General features: G+C 31.6%; 1 protein-coding gene and 1 long non-coding RNA gene across 3 annotated transcripts in view; one reads left to right on the top strand and one right to left on the bottom strand.

The window, feature by feature from the left end:
* Positions 1-25,959, top strand: part of LOC129907274 (semaphorin-2A) — a 293,539-nt gene that overhangs the window by 189,283 nt on the left and 78,297 nt on the right. The gene's annotated exons all lie outside the window — the stretch shown is intronic.
* LOC129907275 (uncharacterized) lies at positions 24,435-25,296 on the bottom strand. The gene is made up of 3 exons (XR_008770992.1): positions 24,750-25,296; positions 24,583-24,652; positions 24,435-24,520 (listed from the first exon to the last, which is right to left on the bottom strand). It is a non-coding gene; the product is annotated as an uncharacterized LOC129907275 (long non-coding RNA).

Raw genomic sequence — 25,959 nt, 5'->3', positions numbered from 1 at the left:
ATTTTTGCTATATCATTCTCAAAAAAATCCAAATGTACAAATAAAAAAAAAACATCGAATCATTTTTAATAAATTGCACGACTGGGGTCGCACGTACTTGCTCTTATGCTTAAAGTAACTATAATGTCAAAGCTATTTATTCAAGAAATTTAAAATTTGATATTTTGAAGAAATTTTATAAGTAGTACATATAAAAAAATTAAATCTGTTTTTATAATTAATTAAACTCCGTTTAAAATTATCTTAAAAAAAAAAAATAAATATGTCATTTTATTTCTTGTATAAAAAGGTATTTTTAGAAAAAAAATTTCGAAAATTGTAGGAGCCGTTTTTTTAAAAAATAAATTTTTATTTATAAAAATTTTTTAATATTTTTCAAAAAAAAGTTGGTATGCCATTTTGAAGAAATAATTAATTTACACATAAAAACTAAATTTCAAAATTTTTCATTGATCCGTTTTCAAAAAATTGATTTTTCAAAAAAAATTTTGAAATATTTTTTCAAAATCCAAAAATGCGTTTTTTGAAAATTTTCTAAAATTTTAAAATTATTTTTACTTACACACTTTTGTATAAAAATTTTCATTTAAATCGGGTTAATGTTGTACGAGATATTCAGAAACGAAAAAAACCGTTCTATGACAGGTACCGTTAATAACGGTACAAAAAATATTTTTTTTATTTAAAAAGTTGGCTCTTATGTGTAGTACTAAACACAAAAATTTTAATCAAAATCGTTAGAGCCGTTTTTGAAAAAAATTAACTTTTCTATTTCCGTTATATGGCAGGTACCGTTAGTTTTTGTCATAAAAAAAAAATTTCAATTTCCCCTCTAGGGAATCACCAAAAACTGCTAACTACCAAGTTTGAAGAAAATCACTTCACTCGTTTAGGGTGCAGCTCCTGATAGAGACAGACAGACAGACAGACAGACAGAATTGCCGGACCCACTTTTTTTGGCATTCTCCATCATCGTAATGTCATGTAAAATTGTTATCTCAAGTTCGATTTTTTTTACGAATCCTAAACTTGCCCTATAGTACCTATATCGCAAGTAAAAAATTGATTGAAAACTGCTAAATCTTAACTAAATGCTATTCATAGAATTCTGTATAAAAATTTTGGTTGAAATCAGTTCCACAGCTTACAAGAGCCAGCAAAGAAGAAACAAGTATCATAAATAACATTGAAAAATATGTTGGTTTTTAAAAGTACCAACTTATGCGACATTTCACATAATGAAAAAAAAAAACTTTTTAGCAGTTTTTGAAAAAAAATAAGCTTTCCAAATTGGTTGTATGGAAGGTCCCGTTAAAAAAATCAATTTCAATCATCTTAAGTTCATTCAGTTCGATATTTTTTTGCATGTGCAAATTAAAGGGCTTCAAAACTTTAAAACAAAATAAGAAAATTTACCTATAAAAAAAAAATGAAATTTGTTTTATCAAAGGAAAAAGACAGCATCTGAAATGAATTTCAGTTTAAAAAAGAAAATAAAAAATAAAAACAAATTTGAAACAAAGTTGGTACGCCATTTTGTTGTAAAATTTAACCAACACCTTAATCTAAAATTTCAAAAAATCTCATTTTTCAAAATAAAATTACCTACAATACAAAAATGAAATTCAAAATTTAAATGTAATCTGTATGAATGCTTTTGTTTAAAAAGTTTCGTTGAAATGGAATTTGTCGTTTTAATAGAAATAAAAAAAAGAATAGTAGGTAACTTTTTAACTTTTTTTTAAATTTTTTTTAAGTCCTTCAATAAATCACATTTGTTTACAGTAATATTTCAAATAGTTTTATAGCAAGCGCACTTTTACACCTACTGCTACTATCGCCGTTAACATTTCTTCTTATTGCCGCATTTAATTTAATTTGTATTTATTAATTTTAATCAAATCTATTTCCTCCACTTAACCATACTTAACCAAAATCTCAAATTTAAATTTGTAGAGTGAGATAATTGTATCCATCTTCCACGTCTTTTCGCTTCAAGTATCATTATCTGTTTAAAGAGTGCACTTTATCAAGTGCCAATCCAAGTTAGCCAAAACCCAACTTATTTTATTTATTTCTTAAAAATCTTAATTTTCTCTTCAGAAAACTTCATCTATCATTAGGTAGTTCTTCGTCCACCATCATCAACAACTTACCTAAATAGAAAATTATATACATAGTCGAAGCTATACACCCATCGACATCTTCAAAATCTTGTTAAACATTAATGTATTTTTCGCTCAAAAAGTGTTTAAAATATAATTTTGTCCAAAATTTTACAAAACATCACCCCCAACCTTCCATCATCTTTCAATACAAAATGAAAATGAACCTTTTCATTAACTCTAAGCAAAAAAAAAAGCAGAAACAAAAAAATAATAAGCAAATAAAAAGTAGGTAGATATACGTTTTCAGATCCACCACTAAAAAAGCAATATTTATCCGAAACCGAAATTATAAAAGTTTTTTTTTTTTTGCTTCTTACATCTTCAACGATGACTACGAGGATGGCAGCGATGACGACGAGTTAAGGAAGAAAAAAAAAAAGTTCAAGTTAAAAAGGAGTAAAACATTTCTCAGGCTACTTGGCTCTCATCCGCCTTCGATAATGATCATCATCTACTTATTTATTTTTTTTTTCAATTTTTTTTTTCTTCAAAAGAAATTTCTTAATTAACTTATCTTGTTACTTCGTGAGATTTTTCTCCTTTTCTGATTAATTTTTTTTTTCATTCGTCCTTTTCTTCGCAGTCAAAGATTTTCTCATTTTTTGAGTTGAAAATTTCTTCGATAATAATTTACTTGACGGAATATTCGCCCTTAGTTTCCGTTTTTAACCCTACCAACATTTCGATATAACTCGGTTATTGACACTGCCGGATTGTTAAACAATTTAATAAGGCTGTCATAAGTTCTAGTTTTGATATTTAGAAGAATTTGTGATGAAACCCCATGTTTTAATTTTATGTCATAACTGAATGTGAATTATATCGCGAAAAAAAAATCAAGTTGTTGAGCTTTCCGAGTTAAAAGGATTTCTTTTGAAATTTAAGAAAATTTGGGATGAAACACCACATTTTTAATTTTATGTAATAACTGAATGTGAATTATATCGCATAAAAAATCAAGTTATTGCATATTCCGGTTGAAAGGAATTTCTTTTGAAATTTAAGAAAATTCGGGATGATAGACCACGTTTTTAATTTTATTTCATAATTGAATGTGAATTATACCGCGAAAAAAATCAAGATATTGGACATTCCGGGTTGAAAAGATTTTTTTTTTTAATTTAAGAAAATTCGGGATGAAACACTACGTTTTTAATTTTATGTCATAAGTGAATGTGAATTATATCACAAAAAAATCAAGATGTTGAACATTTCGGGTTGAAAGGATTTCTTTTGAAATTAAAGAAAATTCGGGATGAAACACTACGTTTTTAATTTTATGTCATAAGTGAATGTGAATTATATCACAAAAAAATCAAGTTGCTGAACATTGCGGATTGATTGGATTTCTTTTGAAATTTAAGAGAATTCGGAATGAAACACCAGAAATGAGGCAAAAACTAAGTCCTCCCCTGGTTGGTGTGAGCAGCTGCTATTACTGGCGCTACTAGCCTTCTTCAACTTCCTTGTTCTTCTAATTAAAGAAAATTATTTTGTCTCAATCCTTTTTTTTTTTTTTTCTTGTTTCTGTGTTAATGATTTTCTCATTACTTTTTGAATACCTAACTTTTGTTTTAAAATATTTTTTTTTTTTTTGTTTCAATTTTATTTTTAATTTCTATTTTTTTGTTCCTTAACTTCTTTCATGCCGTTGAAATGGGACACAATCTTTTATTGGCTCAGGAAGTAATGCAATGCAGAAATTGCATTAACAAGGACATACAAAGCAGAGTATAATTGGAAGGAGGGGGCAGTAGTAAGCCAGAAAAAAAAATTTAATTCACTGCATAAACTGCAGCATAGAACAAAATGAAGAAGTAGAAAAAAAAAATGTCTGACAAAAAAAAAAAGGAACTCACTTGCAGAACAGAGAAAACATAGAAAAAGCAGCAGCAAAAATTCACTAAAAGCAGTAATTTTTAGCCAAACGCTGCTGATGCTGTTTCAGCAGCAGCAGCAGCAGTGAAATGGTAGCTATATAAAAATGGGTAAAATGCGAAAATGGCAATGAAAGAGGATACCAAGATGAAACTCCATTAAGTTGATTTTGTGTAAATTCTTTTCAAGAGCAGTTTCTAGTCTCCGCTCCTGTCAAAGGATTAATTTCATTACATGCGGTCTGTTTATCCTTTATCTGGTTTGGGGGCAAGTTTTTTTTTTTTTTTTTAGAAAGAAACCTTAAAGAAAAAAAGACTGCTGCTAGTAAGGATGTGGTGTATTTTTTTTTTTTTTTCTAGAAAAAAGAAAATTAAATAAAAATCCAGAAAAACCACAAAAAAATGGGTAAAACTCTTAAAAGAATCCCCACACCACCGACAGAAGCGCTGGATGAGCTCAAATAATGTTAAATGCATTGCATACTTTATCTGCACAACTACTTTCTTGTAAAAATTCATAAAATGATTAACAAAAAAAAAAAAAAGTTGTACAAGAGTAAGTGTTTTTTATTTTCACTTCATGATGATGATGATTTTACGGAATATATGGAAATGTTACTTTTTGAATAAAATTTAACTATACATGGTTTGCCTTTTTTCATTCTGTAACTTTTTGTTAATTTTTCCTTGACCATTATGGTTGCCAAAGTCTCAAATTTTACTCAAATTAAAAGTCCTTACGTTATCTGAGTTTTATTAGACCTAAAACTCCTGGTTTTGCAGTAAACTATGGAGTACCTCAAGGTACCCATTTGAGGCCAGTTCTTTTTCTTAATTTTTTAATGTATTTATTTAATTATTTAATTTATACAAATCGATTTAAATGGGTATGATATATCGATTCTTAGTGTTTGTTTGGACATTAAAAAAATTTAAACTATCCATTTATAAAGTTTTCTATACTTAATCAGTAAACTAAAGCATTAACACCGAATAGCGTGATACAAAAATCGATTTCTTTAAATTTAAATTTTTTTTATACAATAAAAAGTTAAAAAGTAGGTGATTTCAATTGAATTCACTCAATGCAAATATAAAGAATAAAATGAAAAGCCTGACAATATTATCATCATCATCATCATTATCCATCCATCGAGCCAGCTAGCAGCTGGAACTCAATCAACAATACGCGCAGCGTCCTACATTCAATTCATTCAAATCGATTTTTGGCCTCCGAAGGACACTTGTCAATCACAAAATACACCCCCCCCCCCATTTTGACGAAAGGGTTATTCAGATATAGGACGACGACTATGACGATGACGACCATCAGGCCAAACTCATCACTATGCATTTGACAATTCATTTCACAATGTCCTTCACTTTGGTCATCATTTTTACTCGACTTTCACATCAATATCATCTTCATCACTATTATCACTTTCATCATCATCATCGTCATCATTATTATCATCATCCAGAATGATGATGATATTCACTCTTAAGAGTCCTTTTTCTGAATTCAATTGGAAATTGTTTGGTCATATAAATTTTACCTCGAGAGTGTTTCTGTAAGAGTATAAACGTAATTGAAAAATCACATTTCTCTAGACGAACGATTTATTTACTAGGGCAAAATTTTATTTTTATTGTGGGTGCGGTTGCATTTCTTATTCAAAAAATGCAAAAAAAAAATCATCATTATTGCCCATAGTTATTATAATGGATTCCAATGCTTTTAACATTAAATGTAGGATATTGGAACATAAAAATAAAAAAAGCAAATAGAGGAAGTGGCTCTTCGATTGGTAATAATACTTTCAGGGATGGATTTAGGTTGTGATGGGTAGCCTAAGGCTTTTTTCAAAATGTTAAATTTTATTGATAGCTAATGTAAGTTTTAAAAATACATTAGTTTAGGAATAAGTTAAGAATTATCAATCCAAAATTGACTATTTTATTGAATTTTGTAAGACACAATATTTTTAGTACTTAAATTCTTTTTTTTTTTTTTGTAATTAATTAATCCTGATTAAAGTTCCAGAAAAAGCTAAAATTAATATAATTGAAATTTGTGTTATTTTAAAACACAATGTGAACTATAAACATTAAAAAAAATTTTAAATGGTGAAAATCGACTGCGATAAATAATCCACGCAATATTGAATAGAAATTATAAAAAAAAAAAAACAGATTTCCTTTGACCGTTTATAAATCAAACTATGTTTATATAATTCAATATACTAAACCATAACTACACGGAAAAAAAAGGCACCATAAAATCCAACCCTCTTGAAACAATACGATTTCCGCTTAATACAAGTGGAATCCGCTTAAATTCAGTTATTTTTAAAGTGAATTTTATTTCATTTTAATGTGAATTTTCATCCTTAAAAACCGACAAAAAATTTTAAAATTATAGTCAGAATTCAGCTTTACTTGCAGTTTACCATGCTTATTTTCAACAGTGACATAGGCTCATAGTAAAGCAATCGCCTAGTAGCCTAAAAGTTGTAGGTTCGATCCCCAGTGACTGCAAGTTTTTTTTTTGTTTTATTAAATTTTTTCACATACAAATAAAATGATTTCCCGCTTAAATCAAGAGGTTTTATTTTAAATTTCCGCATTAAAAAAATTAAGAAGATTTGTCTGCTTAATTTAAAACGGAAGTCATCTTGGCAAAAAAAAAAATCCGCTTAATTTAATGAGGAATCCGCTTGTTTTTAGGTGGACTTTTTTCTCCGTGATGGAGATATAAGGAGATTTTGAAAATAAAACTGGGTTTAAATCACGTAAAAATTATCAGTCCCAAGCCTTAAGCAAATCTATTTAAGTCCAGATTGTAAGTTTTTGAAGATGGCCTTGGTTGGTTAAAAATTAAATAAATATAAAAAAATAAAAATACCTAAAATATTTTATCGCCTTGAAACTTTATTTATTTTTTACTTGCGATATAGGTACTATTATATCAAGTTATGCATTCGTAAAAAAAAAGTTAAGATAGCATTTTTCCATGACATTACGATGATAGAGAATGCCAAAAAAGTGGATCCCGGAAGTCCGTCTGTCTGTCTGTCTGTAAACGAAGCTACAGCCTAAACGGATGGGCCGATTGATGCCAAACTTGGTATATAGCATTATTTGGCGACTCTCCATAGGGGTTTTTGGAATTAATTTTTTTGGACCAAAAATAACGGTAGGTACTTGTCATATACCGATTTGAGTAAAATTGAAATTGCTCAAAAACGGCTCCAACGATTTTGTTTAAAAAATTTAAATGTAAGTTTAAAAGCAAGGTCTATCTTCTAATAAAAATTTTTTTTTAAAAAATCATTATTAACGGTACCCGCCATAGAACCGTTTTTTTTTCAAATCCGATTATCTCCGAAACCGCCTGTTCGATTTCAACGAAACTTTTTGTGAAAAAGAATTTATATAATTTTAATATAAACCAAAAACAAAATTAAAAAAAAAAAATTATTTTGGATTTTTAAAAAAATTTTGAAATTTTTTTTTTGAAAAATCAAATTTTCGAAAATTTTGAATTTTATTGAAATTTTGTTTTTAGATGTTGATTAGTGATTTCTACAAAATGGCATACCAATTTTATTTAAAAACTTTTTTTACAAGAAATTATTTATAAGAAATTAGGTTTTTAAAAAACGATTTTGAAATTTTTTTTTTTTAAATACACCTTAATATATCAATCAAAATTGCATACTTGTTTTGGAGGGCAATTTGATTCCAGATTTTATTTTATTTAAAAAAAACGAATTTTATTTAAAAAAAAATTTTTTTGTACCTTAGGTACCTACATTTTCCAAATTCCTAAATAAAAAGTCTTAAAAATTTAAGCAACTTGAACTCTAAGAGCAAGTTCGTGCGACCCAGTCATGCATTTTATTTTTATAATTTTCGCATTACCTTAAGAACTTATGTTTTTAGTATTATGTATTTTATTTCTACAAAACTACAATTATTCTTCTGGAAAAGGGTTTGGTTTTTTTTTTTTTTATAAATATTCACAATGCATACCAATAATACAATACCAACATGATTATTTAAGAAGATCTTCCCTAAGTAATAGATTAAAAATAAAACAATTTATGCATACAAAAGTCCTGATTAGTTTCATTTATTTAAATTTTCTCAATCTTCCTGACCTAAAATGACAAAACAAGCGGAATTTTCCTCGCCCTATTCAACATTGCCAAAATGCATGATAAATCCGCTTATGAAATACATTTTAGCCAATCCGCCGCGCATTGACACTCTTCTCACAAAAAGTAGTTGAGTTGAAATCTCCTTAAAGTATATATAAATATCTCTCCCAATGATGATGGAAACCCCTTAAGCCTCTCTGCGGACGAACATTATTGCAGCCGGAAACAATCGAAACTGAGAACTAAAAGTGCATGAATAATTTATAGTATTCTCAATTCATTCAAAATTTATATATTTAAAGTGTGCGAGAAAAAAGTACTGTAGCTATTGTGAAAATCTTAAACCACACAGAGAGTAGCTATTTGTATATACTTACTCACGACGACAGCGAAGACAAAATGCATTTCGATTTTGTTTGGTCAGCTGAAGTTGTGCGGCAATAAAATACTGTATCTTGGCCTAGTCCCCCAAGGGATAAGTGATTTTCTGGTTTTTATTATTTCGATCTATTCCAACAACAACGCAACGACGACTATGACAAAAAGGACCCCCAAGAACCAATGACGCTGACGACCTAATTCTTTAAGTGCTTCCCAATGTCATCGTCCGTCGTGGATGTGCTGCGGATACTTTCAAGAACCGGAAGTAAATTGCTTGAGGAAAATTATTTATGAAAGATAAATTGGTTACCAAGATTGTGGCTAACACGAAACAATATAAAATGGCAATGAATGATTTAGGCCAAAGTGGGTTAGAGCCAAGTGGAGACTGGAGAGAGGTGGCCGTCATTTACATGATCGATTAGAGGCTAAGAGCCAATTAGACATTTTCTGATTAAAACATAATGAGGGATCTTCTTGAAGGCGGAACGACTAATAGATACATATTTGTTTATGTCCAGAATTCTTCATCCCACAAATGAGGATAATTGATTATGTTTTTCCTTCTCATTTTTTTTTTTTTTTTTTTTGAGGGGGAAAAAGAATAAGAACGAGCATTTGTCTACATAAATATGAAATGAGTTTCTACACGGAGAAAAAACTGACACTTATAATAAGATGATGTCCACCTTAAATCCCAGCTTCTTAAAACTATATGATTTCCGCTTAATTTAAGTGGAATCCACTTAAATTCTGTTAATTTTAAGGTGAACTTCATTTCATTTCGTTTCATTTTAATTTGAACTTTCATATATTTTTTTTTGTATTTTAAAAAGCTTCCACAAAAAAGTGAGATGATATTCCGCTAAAATTAAGTGGATTTCTTTTAAATTTCCGCATTCAAGAAATTAAGAAGATCTGTCCGTTTAATTTAAAAGGATGTCATCTTGGCAAAAAAACCATGCAGAATTCCGCTTAGATTAATGTGGAATCCACTTCTTTTTAGGTGGTCTTTTTTCTCCGTGTACCTAACCTGAATTTTTTTTGAGTGTACGACCACAACGTTAGTCCTTAAAGAATGATTGAATGTTCATTTTGCAAATAAAAATTTGCTTTATTTAAACTCTCAAACTTAAAGATGTTCCTTTCGTCCTTGTAGACGAAAAATTTGTAAATTTTTCAAGGACTTTAGGGGTTTTCATGTAATTTTTTTTGTTAAAACAATTTTCAAAATAGAATGCCAGACAAAAGATTGAAATTATGGTTAAAGTTCTGCATATTTGCTAATGACAATTGGAAAAATTGCTTTATAATGTCCTTGAATTTGAAAAAAGCCTTTGAAGAACTTTTTCTCAACATTGACATATTTTTATTTTTTTATTTTTTTGTTTCAACGACAAAACAATGCGTAAGGCCATGGTTTGTTTTAAACAATGCTTTTTCCTTCTTTTTCTTATGTATTACAAATATCATCATCATTATCATTCTCCAAGGTAGGTTCGTATACGGCTTTAACTTTATCCTTTTGTCAAAATTAAAAATACAAAAAAAAAAATTCTCATATGACAAAAGGATCTTTTGACACAAAAAAATATCACAATTTCTATGCTTTGTAAAAATTTTGTTTGTATGTCCTTGGAGATGGAACTTTTGAAATAGGTTTTTTTTTTGCATTTAATTATGTTTTACAGGATGAGTAAAGTTAAAACTTAGTTTTTTGAACAAGTGTTGAAGGTTTAGAGAGACTTTAATTTGTATACAAAAAAAAGTTGCGTTACATTAAAAGGATATAAAGAAATTAGAAAGACAACATATGGTTGGATTGTAGTGTGTGTTTGTATCGTTTGTGATGAGAATTATGGTATGGTGGTACTAACCTCGGTTGGAATTTTTTCGTAACGACTTTGAACTGCAAAAAAATCCAAGGATAAGCAAGATAATGCGATATTTTTAATGAGATAATTTTTTTTTTTTCGTTTGTTCTCTAAATTTCGCATTGCTTTTTTGGAAAGATTTTAATGAATTTAGAATGAGAAATTAATGTGTTTGTAAATCTTGCAAAAAAAAAAAAAAAAAAAACAAATGAACCGAGTAAATGTCCCTGAAGTTATTTAGAATTCCAAAAGTTGTAAAGAATTTAAAAGGGTTCGTTTCTTTTATGTTAAGAAAGACCAAAATGAGGTAAGGATAAAACAGTAAATGTTCGTTACAATAATCAACTTATGTATAATAATCAACTTAAAATTTCAAATAAAACCTAGAAAGTAGTAAGCTGCTGATGCGAAACAAATTTTTTCTGTCGGTCTTAAACAGGGGAACCAAATTACACATTAGGGGTACTTATAGATCACTTTCTTTTTGGTACACGCCTAAGCCAAGAAATGTTACATGGGCGAGTATAAAGCACAAAATGGTGGTTCAATTTTAGAGCCTAGCTCGAGAAACAAGGAATCACTCACGTCCCTTACTTTGGCGGACACTTTGAGCCGGAATCAAAAAAAAATAATCTCATTAATTGTAGCTAATTAAATGCTAATTTGTTGCGCAAACAAAAAATTTTTAGCTCGCATAGTTTTTGAGTTATTGAATTGTCTGCTAAAATAAGTCTGAAGTTAGCGGATGAAATCTGAAAAGATTTAAATGCAAATTTGTAGCTTTTTAAATGCTTTTTAATTCCATAAACTTGGTTTTTGAAGCCTCAACAGTTTTTTTGATATTTAAAATTCCGCTAAAATAAGATTGAAATTATCGGACGAAACTAGGAAAATTAATATTTTTTTGATGCCCAAAATTGTAGCTAATTAAATGCTAATTTGTTGCACAAAAATTAATTTTGTAGCTCAACCCAGTCAATTTTTTTTTTCAACTTAAAGTTTTAGAAGTGCACTTCCGGTTTGACCAGGCCAGTGGAGACATTTCAAACAAAAAAAAACAGTTTTTTAAATTTTTTCTTTTGCCATAAATTGTAGCTTTTGAATACATTATTTTTGTAGCTCAAACCGTTTTTGATGTATTCAAGATTTTGTTTTAAAAAGATAGCTCAAAAAAATTCGAAATTTGTAGTAATGGCTAGGCTAAGACGAAATCCAAAAACCTCGATTTTGTAGCTCGATTAGTTTTTTTGTTATTCAATATCCCGCTAAAATAAGACTCAATTTCATATGTAACGGTCAAAATTTTCAAAAAAGTTCAATTTTAATTTAAATTAAAAGTTAAAATTAGCATTTAATTAGCTACAATTAATAAGATTAGTTTTTTTTGATTCCGCCACAAAGAAACAAAGTTTCCGCAAAAGTAAGGGACGTGAATCGCTCGTTCATCCCGCGAATTCGAATTCGCGCGAATTTTTATTTTCACACCTCAAAATTGATTCTCCCCTGGGCAAATTTTTTTTCCGCTTCGCGTTTGGGTTGCACAAATTAAATAGATTCTTATGTTAGCAAATGTTTTTCCACTTCGCGTTTGCCAAATTATAACACTTCACTAACATACAAACATTTGCGTCTGCCTGGCGATCTAACATAACCTAAGCAGAGGAACGAACTTGCGTGAGCGGCCCACTTAGGATATTTAAGTCGCCAATGTTGGCGTCTTTTTAACTAACTGAAACCTTGCCTGGCTCGCTTCACGGGTTCTCAGTATTTTAAATCCCTTTTAGGGTTATCTGTCCTGCTCCCGTAACTTCGTTGCTCCGCTAAGGGTATGTAAAGTCGCCAGCCAATAACAACACTTTTTTAACTTAACTGTGCCTTGTCCCGTTAATGTTAATTCCAAATTTAATGGAACTAACATCCAATTGGGTTAGTTCCGTTTGTGTTACACTCTTTTTAGTTTCTTGAAAACTGGATTTCGAAATGAACTGCTGATTTTCCAGATTCTGTAAAAAGTAAAATTAAAAACTCGCGACTCTTTTTCTTCTTATTTAGCTTCTTCTTGGTGAAATGGGAATCAAGTTAAGATTCAGAGGGAAAGAAAACCACACGTTTTTTCCGAAATTAGATTCCGATCACCTAGCATGGGAACTTACTCCACTTTACTAAAGTGGGTTTCGTTCCCACTGAGTGAAACTAACGACCTCAGTGGACTTAGTTCCCGTGGACTTATTTCCCCGCACCAGGGAATTCACTATATCGAGCTTTTATTGTATTCGAAAATACGAATAATAAATAAGTTATATACAAATACATACAATAATTCTACTCTCCCGAAGGAGATTGTCTTTTTTTTCTACTTTTCGCACGAATGATTTTGCTATTTCAGAACTATCACTTTTTGTGTATTCCTTTAAAATCCTGCTATTGTTCCTGTCGCATGTAGTGCATATGCTTCAGTCCTTTTTCTTTACGATTTCGGGTGAATATTGTTATCTGAATTTTCCAAATGTCTGTTTAGTTTATGACAAGGAGAATAATATAGCGTCTCTGTATACTTATCGTGCATTTTAATACTCTATCCCCCTAAAAAAAAAACATCCTTTTTTTGGAATAAAATGCGTGAATATGAATGATGACACATTTCTTTCGTTGGTTGGTATTTACAATTCCGCTTAAACTCAGAGAAAAGCTTTGCATGCACTTAACACAACAGCCAGGATAAAAAGACATAACAAAAATTTATTTTCATTCTCTTTTTCTGCTGTATGCTGTTCAAGAGGCCGAAACAAAAACAGGAAGTCTTAAATCAATTTTCGGTTAAAAACATTTTTTATCAAAAAAGTATTATTTCAAACCAATTCAATTAAGAGGGATAAAATTAGTAATGGGAACTATCGAATGATTTGAACTATCGTTAGTTAGTAAATGAGTGATTTGAACTATCGAATAGTTCATTCATTCATTTATTCATTCGAATAAAAACTATCAAATAAACTATCGGATAACAACTATCGAACAAGCTATCGAATTAAAACTATCGAATAAACTATCGAATCAAAAAAAAAAAAATATACGAATGAAAGAACTATCGAGTAAAAAAAACTATTCCAATGAAAAAACTATCGAGTAAAAAAAAAAACTATTGGAATGAAAAAACTATCGAAAAAAAAAACTATTTGAATGAAAAAACTATCGCATAAAAAAACTATTGGAATGAAAAAACTATCGAATAAAAAAAAACTATTCAAATGAAAAAACTATTCGAATGAAAAAACTATTCGAAAAATAGTAACTAAACGAATAAATGAATGATTTCAAACTATCGAATGAATGAATATTTTACAACTATCGATAGTTTGATAGTTTTTATTCGATAGTTCCCATCACAAGATAAAATATGTAGCTGCTGGAAGTGAGTACCACGAACTCATAATTACTGAATGGTTTTATTCGTTAGTCCACCAAAAGTCTTGGGTAAACAAAATAAAATAATTTTATATCCATTTTCTTAATTAGATGTCTAAAAAAAAATTAAAGACATACCTAGATTGTATCAAGGTTAAAAACCGATATGAATTCTGATAAGATTAAAAAATAATACAAATGGTTTCCGTTAAATAAAATAACTCACATTTAAGTATAATATATACGATTTTATAAATCACTGCTTCTTAAAAATTATCGCCTCATATTTTCGCCAGGTACTGAAATATTCTAAATCTTAACATTTATTTTATTACACACGAACGAATAAAAAAAAATAATACACTCTTGTGTATATTTTCATGATAAATATACCGTTGCGGTTTAGTAATTCAGGTAATAACCATTCGTCATTTCACATTCGATTGTTTATATTTTAATTTATGTTTCTCGATGTGAATAAATAAAAATCGTTTCATCTAACTAAATAAAATAACCATTTTGGGGAAGGCGGAAAAATCCGCCAAAAACAAAAAAACAATACAAAAACATAAATTTTACCTCTTTATAACTCTCCAACAATAACAACAACAACAATAACTAGCCCCAAAATCCCTATTCTTTTCACTGCACGTTTTTGTTATATCCTTAAACCAATATCATAAATGCTCGCAAATAAACAAAAGAATACAATTAAATTCCCTTATGCAATTTCACATACAATTTTTCGCATTTATTTTCCACAAAAAAGTCCTGAAAAAAAAAAAAACAAACATGGAATATCCCTACACCCCCACAATTCCATTGCAAAAAAAAAAAGATAACTCTTCGATGGCCATCGATTCTTTTTGTGTTACCGGGGAATAACACCTCCTCCAGCTGGGGACTTTTTGTCCTTTTTATTTGTTTTTATTTACTCTTTGTATATTTCTGTGCGATGGGTATAAGGGTTTTTATGGTTAAACTGTTTTACTTTTGTTTTACGAGTATTTTGTGTTCCTGGCGTAGATTTCGTATACCTATACAATGCGCTTCATTAATTCATTTTTAGATAGAGAATTGTATGTGTGTTGTTTGGATGCTCAGTTTTTTATAGTCACTTGCAAAAAGGGTATGTTGTGTCCCTCTATATTCGCAGGTGAATGGGTAGCCATGGATACCCATTTAATAATAATTTCATCTCCAAAATGGGTGTCAGTTCGAGGGGATGTGTAGTGTATACTGGGCCATGAAGGTAGTATAGAGGATTATTTGTGAGTCCCAGGTGAGTTGAGGACACCATTGTGTGGTAAAAATGTAAACACTTTTCGTTTTCTACTGTGGCCGATTTTTTTTTGATTTTTTTGAAAAACCCACAACGCACACACTCTGGATCATTTGATTAAGTTCGATTTGTCTCATTTTTGAAGTTATACTTCTTATGGGAGGGTGAGTATGAAAATTTACTTTTTGACAAGAATGTCAAAGGGATTATGACGCGATCACCCTGGGTAGCAGGGCTGTCGTTTCACCTTTAGAGTAGGCAGTACTTTAGTATTTAAAAACGCAGTACGCCGCAGTACGGCAAACATAAAACACACAACACGTTGCAAGTTACATGTTTCATGTGGCAAGTTGCATGTGGCAAGTTGTATGTGGTAAGTTGCATGTGGCAAGTTGCATGTGGAAAGTTGTAAGTGGCAAGTTGCTTGTGGCAAGTTGCATGTGGCAAGCTGCATGTGGCAAGTTGCGTGTGGCAAGTTGTATGTGGCAAGTTGCGTGTGGTAAGTTGCATGTGGCAAGTTGCGTGTGGCAAGTTGCATGTGGGAAGTTGCATGTGACAAGTTGCATGTGGTAATTTCCATGTGGCAAGTTGCCAGGGTTGCAAAAAGCTCACATTTCAGCTCAGCTCACAGCTCAGCTCAAATTTGAGCTAGCTCAATTTTGAGCTAGGTACCATAGCTCAGCTCATTTGAGCTGAGCTGAAAGTGAGCTGAGCTGAAAGTGAGCGCCCCCAACTTCCAACGCCTATATCTCGGAATTTTGAAGAAAATGAAAAAAAAAATTTTGATGCCAAAAGGTAACGGGGACTCTAACCTACATTTGGGTACAACTCTCATCCCTGTAGGTCCACGCGTTCTCAAACCGGGAGAACTTATAAGTAAAAAAAAAAGTAGGCACGATTCTGAAAAAATAGGAATGATGTGGCGGTTTAACATGGAAGTCGATTTTTTTAAAATCCGATAATGTGCAAAGCGTAGGCCCATGACACAAGCTATCATTTGGCATCACTCCCAAAAATTGCTCTCAAGCGGTTTAGCTTCTAGGAGCGTTCAAAGATTCGGGGATTTTTCGAAAAAAAATTTTACCCCAACTTTCAAAGGCGATTTTTTCGGAATTTTGAAAAAAATCGAAAAACCGGATTATACCACTATCGGGTACCTGAGAATATAATCTTTCATATGGCACCACTCCCCTGTCTCTAGATCAAAGCGTTCGAACGCCTATATCGCGGAATTTTGAAGAAAATGGAAACAATTTTTTTGATGCCAAAAGGTAGCGGGGACTCTAACCTACATTTGGGTACAGCTCCCATCCCTGTAGGTCCACGCGTTCTCAAACCGGGAGAACTAAAAAAAAAAAAATTAGGCACGATTCTGATAAAATATTCATGATGTGGCGGTTTAACATGGAAGGCGATTTTTGAAGTTATACTTCTTATGGGTATGAAAACTTGTTTTTTGACAAGAATGTCAAAGGGATTATGACGTGATCACCATCTCCAAGACAATTTGGCAGCAGGGCTGTCGTTTCATTTTTAGAGTTGGTAGTACTTGAGTATTTAAAAATGAAGTATCAAGTTCCATGTGGCATGTGGCAAGTACCATGTGGAATGAAACAAGGTGCAAGTGCATGTGACAAGTAGCACGAGGCATGTGGCATTCAGTATGCAAAATGTGGCAAGTTGTATGTGGCAAGTTGCATGTGGCAAGTAGCATGTGGAAAGTAGCATGTGGCAAGTTGCATGTGGCAAGTTGTATGTGGCAAGTTTCATGTGGCAAGTTGACACAGTCGTAGATAAAATTTAATTTTTTTTCTCAAAAAATTAGCCCCGGAAATTGGTATGAAGATTCTTAATTTCAAATTATAAATAGGTATTTTTTCATGAATAACTATATCCAGATTGTCTTGGGTTAAGGTATGGAGATAGCATCAAAAAATTTCCTAAGATCACCATAAGCTGAGATTGTTAAAAAAATACGCTGTTTTATTATTTTAATAAGAATATAAAACAAAAATAATTAAAAATATCAAATGAAATTCATTTAATATACTGAGTGAGAAGTATAACTTCAGTCGCGTGTACGTGTACACACACTTTTTTTATGAAACTACATATTTTTTTCTCAAGTTTATACCTTTTCTACTTGATTACTGTAAATTCAAAGGACTGTAAAATGAATATAGCGCCATCTAGAGGCAAACACATGAACTATTTTTTTTTTTTGTTCAGAGCCTTTGAAAATACTCTATTATGTACCTGACTACGGCAAAGCCAAAAGAAGGCTTTACGAGTATGTTCATCCAAGTCATTATAATTACCTAAATACTTATCCTACTTCGATAAATGTAATATCGCTGGAATCGTATTGTTCTTCCGATGGTTACAGGCGATGCACAGTGGTTCCGTAGTAGGCCATAGGCCGAAATATCGATGTCAATATAATGACGTCATTTTTCGTTATATTTGTTATAAAAAGCCTATTCTTTAAGATAGCATAACAGACATTTTGAGAAAATAACGGAACTTTTCATATCGACCATGAAAAGTTGTCGAAAAAAGTCTGATTTCAATGCTTTATTTTTGGTCCCGAATTAACTTAAACTTTTAAGTGTATTTTTCGGTTAAAATTATTTTTAAAGTTTTTTTTTTGTTATGGAACTTAAAGTTGAAGGTATGTACTTTATTTAAAGAGTTTACAATTCTATTTTATTTAAAATTTTCAATAAAAAACAGATTAGAAAAGGACAGGTTCAAATTCCATACTTTTGTTTTTCTTCTCACTTTACCGAAACTTTTAACTATGTTGTCATCAATATAAATACATGATTCATATACATAAATTTTCTCTAGCACGTGTAGTTTCTTAAACAATTGAATCTATCTGCGAATAAGTGCGACGGGCTACGACTGACTCTTTCACACTCATTGTTTCAATTTTACCCATATTTCTCATATTTAAAACATTTTTAAGTTTTTATGTTTTCCTTAAGTTTTTGCACATATTTTTATAAAAATATATGATATTAAGCAAGCTTTAAATCTGAAATGTAACATAAAAATTATGACTGAAATTGAAAAAAAAAAAAACCAAATAAATAATTTTAAAAAATAACTTATCATTTGTTTGTATGTAGATTCAAGGCTTCTTTTTACATTTTGTTATTAAATATATAAGTAATAATAATACGTTTGTATTTGGTATATGATATTTTATTCGAATCTCTTTAAAGACTGAAGACTTAAGTTCTAAGCTAATTCTATTCTACCCTGCTGCTGGTGCAGCAATTATAATATTTTGCAGCGTGTGCAAAATATCACATTGCTTTCTATCTCTTTTGTGGCTGACGACGGTGTGAACGACTTCGTTTATAGAAGTCGTTGTGTCAGCATATAATGTTGTATGTCGGCGATGATATTGACGACGCGACGACGACGACGACGACATACACGACCGTCGCTTCCGCTGACGACCTAGGAGATCGTGTTAACTCCTCCCTCACTTAAATGAAGGCCGTCCTCGGTCTTCTTCAAGGCCTTGATCATGTTTTTTAGGTCGACTTTTCGACGTCGTTCGTTTTGACATTGTTTCAGTCTAGCAGAAATGTAAATTACTCCAATGATCGAAAGAGTAACGCAGGAGGCTATAAATGGGTGAGTCGTCAATTTGGTTTTCATTTCACCAATGTAGCGTAAGTTGTCTTCGTTTAATTTATGCAAAAACGGTAAGCTCAATATTTCCATATGACCGGTAATATTAACAATCGATGATGTTGCACTAATCGGATGTTTCTTCTGAATGTTGTTGTAATTAACAAATTTTGTTCCATTTATTGAAACTTCATCATCAAAAGTGAGCAAGTATGTCCCGTTGATAGCTATTTCAGTATTGTTGGCCTCCTTTATAATAACATGGTTGTTATTTATAACAATAATACCCTCATCGATTACAAACACTGCATCCCTATGATCTGGTTCTGTATTGCAATGCGCTGTTCCACCAAAGTGCAGTTGTTGAGCACATGTCTTGATAGAAACTTCCTTACAGAATGTAGATGCTGTTGTTTCTACACAATTTTCTACTGCCAGTACATGTTTTCCGCATTCTGCAACCACATTATTGCCGTTGAAGTATATAATTTTACCTTTATGCGCAACAGGGAAGATAATAACCTTCTTACAAACTATCTTAGGTTTAGGATACTTAATTATAAAATGCAATACATTTTCATTTTGCAAAATCTTAACACTAGAGGCTTCCATTAGTTCTACAATGCTTATGTTTACAAATTTTTCGTTTATTGAATTTAAATCAACATCTTTCAAAATTACTGGGTTTACAATTTTTTGCTTTGCAAGTGTTATTGAGGTTATAAGATTTTGTATTTCGTTAATTATAATTCTGTTCCTTGCTAACAAGGTTTCATAAAGATGGAAGGTGTCAATTTGTTGTTTTTTTGAGTTTGCTAAAATACTATTGACTGTGTCTGAAAGCCTGTTAATTTGTTCCCGGTACCTTGTGTTGATAATAACCTGTCTATTATTCGAATTAACTAATTGATCCTGGTTAAATTTAATTTTCTCGAAATCATCAAAATCAGGAGTACCGGCCACAATTTTGAGACCAGTTCCCAAAAAATTAAGACTCCTAGCGTTTCTATGATGAATGTTTATACTTTCGATAAGTGTTTCTAAATGGCTTATATCTATTTCCAGGATTTTACGCATAGGCGACTGCGGAAAAAGATTAGTCATGTTCTTTGACTCATCTACTACTTGTCTGTAGGCTGTTAGATTCGCTGAGTGGCTTAAATAGCCGTAGACTTGCCAGAGAATTACATCACCGTCAACTATTGGTATATAGTTCGAATTGGAATAATTTATTAATTTTCCTGTCGCAGTCGTCATCAATAAAAATAGGATAATCCTGAAAGATGTCGGTTTCTTTAATAAAATCGTTTTTTTTAAGTTTTGATTGTAAAATGTAAAAAAATTTTAATAAATCATCTATTTGAGATTGTCCTTATGGACTAGGGTACCGGTGTTTCACCAATCAACTGTTTTTTAGGATGTCTATCGTACTTTGACTTTGAGCATATTTTACAATTTGTCACAACCTCATTTGCTTGTTTGGTCATTTTTGGAAAGAAGTAGTCACATAGAATTTGCTTAACGTTCTCTTGAGCTGCTCTATGAGCTCGGTTATGTTCCGTAATTACAATTTCTTTTTGTTCATTGGGGTCAAATATATCTAATACAAATTTATTAGTATGCCAAAACTTAGTTGATGGAAATAACTCGACTAAATTGTTTTGAATAAAAGCCAGAATTGGTAACTCACAATGAATAACGTTGACTACATCTGTTTTAATTACGTTTTTTAAAGTGTCAATTAAAGTATTTCTATCGGAAAAGTTTATGAAATGTCTAGTTTTCTTACCAAATATTATAAATGTACGAGTTGAAGCGCTTGGAGCTTCCTCTATAATAATTTGATTTCTTAAGCAGTTTAATGGCTTATCTGTTGTTTCGATTGTATAAGTTAGAGATATTTCATTATGCATTGTAGTGGCATTAGAAGATGATTCATTATCCAATGCATGAATGTTTTGTCTTGAAAGCGCATCCGCGACATAATTCTCTTTTCCTGGTTTGTAAAATATTCGAGGATTATGCTCGTCTACAAAAGCTTTCCAGCGCTTAATTTTTGCGTTTGTGTTTTTGTCTGAAACTGAAAATGAAAGAGGCTGATGATCTGTAAAGATATTTAGACTCTTTACTCCGTAAAGATAATTACGTAGGTTTTTTAATGACCATACTATGGCCAAAAGCTCTCTCTCGTTGGTTGCAAATTCTAACTCTTTGCCCTTGAGAGTTCTTGAAATCATTGTTATCGGTTTCCCGTTTTGCGACAAAACCGCTCCGAGACCGTACGATGAAGCATCCGTCGTTAGATCGAAAGGCTTCGTGAAGTCTGGGTATAATAATGTTACGTCTTCTGACGCCAAAATGTCTCTTAGTTTATTAAATGCATCAAATTGTTTGGGACTCAATTCTATCTTAACTTTTTTTGACTGATTAGCACTTATTTTACCATTTTCACCTCCTAATATATCAGTCAGTGGTCTAGCTATTGAGGAAAAGTCTTTTATAAAACATCTATAATACCTCGCTAGTCCCAAAAAAGATCTGAGTCCAAAAAGTGTTGAAGGTTGAGTGAAATTTTTTATTGCTTCCACTTTATTGGGACATGTTTTTATACCATCTTTAGATACCATAAATCCTAAGTATTCAACGTTTGTTTTGAAAAAATTTGATTTTTCACGTGAAACCCTCATATTTGCATCATACAATTTTTTTAAAACAATACTGATATCCTCTACATGTTCTTCTTCAGTTTCAGAAAAAACTATTACGTCATCGACGTAAACATAGCAAATTTTCCCAATATGTTCACGTAGAACATCATCTATGGCCCTTTGGAACATGCTGGGGCCATTTTTTAACCCGAACGGGAGGCGACAAAATTCATATTTCCCTCCATTAACGGAAAAGGCTGTCTTTTCCCGATCTCGCTCGGCTAATTCGATTTGATGAAACCCTGATTTTAAGTCCAAGGTTGTAAAAAATCGTGCCTTGCCTAAATTTGACAGAATTGTTGTGACATTTGGGATGGGATACTTATCATCTATGGTTCTCTGATTTAGCTTTCGAAAGTCTATTACTAGACGTTTCTTTTTATTTCCTATTTCGTCAGTGCCCTTTTTATCAACAACCCAAATAGGATTGTTGTAAGGTGACCTTGATGGTCTAATTATGCCATTCCGTAGAAGATCTTTTATTTCATTGTTAACAAAATCTGTTACACCCATAGGATAGGGGTAAAATTTGGAGTAAATAGGATCTTCACATTCAGTACGAATTGTGGCAACTATATTTGTGTTGTAAGGCAATGCCTCATTTGGATCTGCAAATGTTTTAATTCTATTGTTAATCATTTTTTTAAAGTCGTTTTCTATAGATTTTGGCACATCTATATCCTCTACTCTTGTAAAGTTAACATTCTGACAACTATGAAAACTAATTTTTTCAGAACCAGAATCGAAAATGATTAAGCTTTCCTTTAAAGAAATTGTGGCATTGATTTGCGTTAGCAGATCGAAGCCAATTATCCCATCAAATTTTTCGAGGTGTGGTAGTATAAAGAAAGTACTTGTTACCCCGAAAATTTCAAAAAAACATTTGGATTCAACACTATTGAATCCATGTATGGACTTAACTAGGAACGGAGTATCTACTGGAACAACATTTTTTATTTGGCGTAGCGGCTTAATATAGTTTTTCGAAGCTCCAGTGTCAATTAAAAACTTCATTAATATCCCTCCTACTTTTCGCTGGATGAATGGAAGGAGGGATCTTCCCCTAAAAAATGGACGTAGTCAGAATTTGGTATTTCACTTTCAAATTCATTTGATTGTGATTCTGCCAAGGACTGATAGTCAAACTCTTCCCTCTGAGAAGGATTATCCTGCCAGATGTGATTTAACCTCTGACGTCTTTGTCCAGATTGTCTCTGAACACTATTTGGTCTTTTGAACACTTGGCTTTTGTTGTATGAATTGATACCACTTTTGTTTTGTTCAAAGCTTGTAGGCTGTCTAAATCGCGAAGATGTTGGGTCAACATCCATTTCCTCAACAGGCTCATTACTAATTTTATATTGATGATTATTATTATTATTATTTGAAAGAAATTGACTGTTCTTCGATCTATCTTGACTGAAATAAGGATTCTTTTTAGAGTTATTAGCCTGATTGTCAAAGTTATTACCGTAGTAATTTTTATTTTGATATTTATTCTGTGAGCGTTTTTCTTCAAAATTACGTGCAAAATTTGTTGCAAATAAGTACCTTTCGTTGTTCGACTCTATTTCTTGAGCCAATGCTAGTGCTTTGGGCAAGTCAGTTGGACGAGCCGAAAATAAAACGTCACTCAATGGTTTCCTCAAACCTGATATAAACACTCGCAGAGCGTCAGATCTATATTTTTCGTTGAAAGCAGTGGCTAATGCACTGTCATATGACATATTAGTTTTGTTTGTAAGGAGGGTAAGCTTTTTTTCAATCTCGTCATAATATTCTAGAACGGTAAAGTTCCCTTGCCGCAATGTACTGAGTTCTTGCTCAATTAAATAAATCGGACGAACATCGGCGTACGTAAAATCTAGCCTAGCTATAATAGCTTTAAAATTTAAAACTGTATTGAATGAAGCTAGAGCGGCATCGGCCGGACCTCTTATTTTGTTTCTAATTATCCCAACCGCTTGATAGTGCCTGGAACTACCATCGTATTTCTCAAATACTTTATAGGCGGCGTGTACGGCTTGACGCCAAGAAACATAAGTGCCCTGTTTTCCCTCGAATTCGGGCAACGATTTGACTATGTCTAGGGTTTCCTCACATTTAACACCCTCTCTAATTTCAATATCCTTAAAAACTTCTATTTTATTTTCACTATTATTACTAACACTTAAAAACTCAATAGTTTCATTAAGTTTTTTTTCGAACTCCTCCTTTTGTGTAGTTAAAGCACCACGAACGGCAGCCTCAATCACAATTTTTAATTCTGCCGCGTTCATTGCTTCTTTCTGTTCTTTAGTTACTATATGACCACTAATTCTTAAATATCCTAGTCTTTCTAAAGCTTCATCTAAGCTTTTACTAGAATCTCCCATGAAATTTCATAAGCACAAAATAACACTTGCTTACACTGTTATGTTAAGATAATAAATTAATTTGATGATGTAATACTTAATTTGATAAAATAATAATTTTTTCTTACATTTCCGAATTTATTTAATAAAATATGATGCAGCTTCAATAAAATATTTAATTATTTCCAAATAATCTTGGTTCAGCTTCTTGGTGGGTTCAGCTTCTTTATAAGTTGGGCGCCAGTAATAATAATACGTTTGTATTTGGTATATGATATTTTATTCGAATCTCTTTAAAGACTGAAGACTTAAGTTCTAAGCTAATTCTATTCTACCCTGCTGCTGGTGCAGCAATTATAATATTTTGCAGCGTGTGCAAAATATCACATTGCTTTCTATCTTTTTTGTGGCTGACGACGGTGTGAACGACTTCGTTTATAGAAGTCGTTGTGTCAGCATATAATGTTGTATGTCGGCGATGATATTGACGACGCGACGACGACGACGACGACATACACGACCGTCGCTTCCGCTGACGACCTAGGAGATCGTGTTAACTTATACAAGATTCCTATGAAAAACTTTGATGCAGGCTCCAGGTCAATAAAAGATTTTTATATGGTTACAACGTTTCGAGCATGAATACACTCTTCATCAGGCCTTTATTGAAAAATTATAAATTAATGTACATTATTATACATATGTAAGTCAACAAAACTTACAACAACAATTAGTTGATTTGTATTTACAGCACAAACACACATTTCAATTTATTTAACAGCATTAAAAGAACTATAAGATTAAATATAAATTAAAATTAAAATTTAAACATTTTATAAATAAAAAATGAAACTATTAAACAGTAAAAATTAAACTTTGCAAAACCTACAAGAATTTTTTCACACCACTGTTCACGACGACTGTTTCTTCTTATTTGTTATCAGCTGGTTGTATATAATGCTGAGACTGTCACAATCAGACCGTCTATTAACTGCATTATCGGTGTTGTTGATATGCAGCATCTCTAGCAACATTCTTTTGTTATGATGCCTCTCCACCTCCAAGATTGTGACGTCATCAAAGTTAGGTTTGTGGTTCTTTTCTATGCAATGCAATGCAAGTGCAGTTTTTTGAGAGCCACCGTTGTTTATATCAGATCGATGGCCTGAGAGACGATTGCGGAGCTTTTGTTTCGATGTTCCTACATATACGGAAGAACAATCCGTCTCACTTCCACCTGCACATTTAATTTTGTAAACCACGTCTGACTTATCCATTTTTTCTATTTTTCCTTTGGTGTTGGTGAAAAGTAATGTTCTTAGAGTAATTGCAGACTTAAACGCTATTCTCGTTTTCTCTTTGTTTCTAAGTGGTGCTGTTTTTATGCGGTTTGAAAGAGATGGTATATACAAAGCACTACGGTAGCTTATGGGAAGTTGATCATTAGGGGGGTGGGTGTACATTAGAGTGACCCCAACTCCCATAGAAAAAAATTTTTGTCGAATTTTTTTCGGGGGAACCCCATAAAATGTTCCGCCTTTGCAGATTTTTAGATAGCCAAAATTTCAGCTCGATTGGATAACTCTAAATGGTGCCGACACTCGCTCAAAGTATCAAAAATATCTGTTTTTTCACTGTTTTTCGAAGAAAATTAGCTCTAGCTCCCAAACAAATCGGGTTATTTTCACTTTTTATATATTAAATTAAAGGTAGTGTTGTTACACATAATTCAAATGCTAAATTTGTTTAGTTTTACTAAAAACGAAAAATATTGTCATCAATTTAAATTTTCAGTACTTACCTCAAAAAGAGCTGAAGTGCAAACTCGATTTAAAATTAAATTTTTTTTTTATTCTGCGGATTGGGATAGAATGGATGTTTCTCTATCTCTGGGCCCTCGGGTAGCAAAAGTATGAGGTATAGTCGTGGGGTGAAAGAGCTATTAACAATGCAACTTTCTATGTTAATGGATCGATGTAAGGCATCTGATAGAAATGCTTCTCGCATAATTATAGCTACAATAGAAGCACTAGGGCAAAATCTAATTGACTTTGTAGTTTCAAAATCAAACTTACATTCAACAAGAAAAAACTTTTGCT

The sequence above is a fragment of the Episyrphus balteatus genome, chromosome 1 (assembly GCF_945859705.1).
Source record: "Episyrphus balteatus chromosome 1, idEpiBalt1.1, whole genome shotgun sequence".
Classification (NCBI taxonomy): domain Eukaryota; kingdom Metazoa; phylum Arthropoda; class Insecta; order Diptera; family Syrphidae; genus Episyrphus; species Episyrphus balteatus.
Note: the sequence above shows the minus strand (reverse complement) of the source record. Positions and strands in the feature narration are given on the sequence as shown.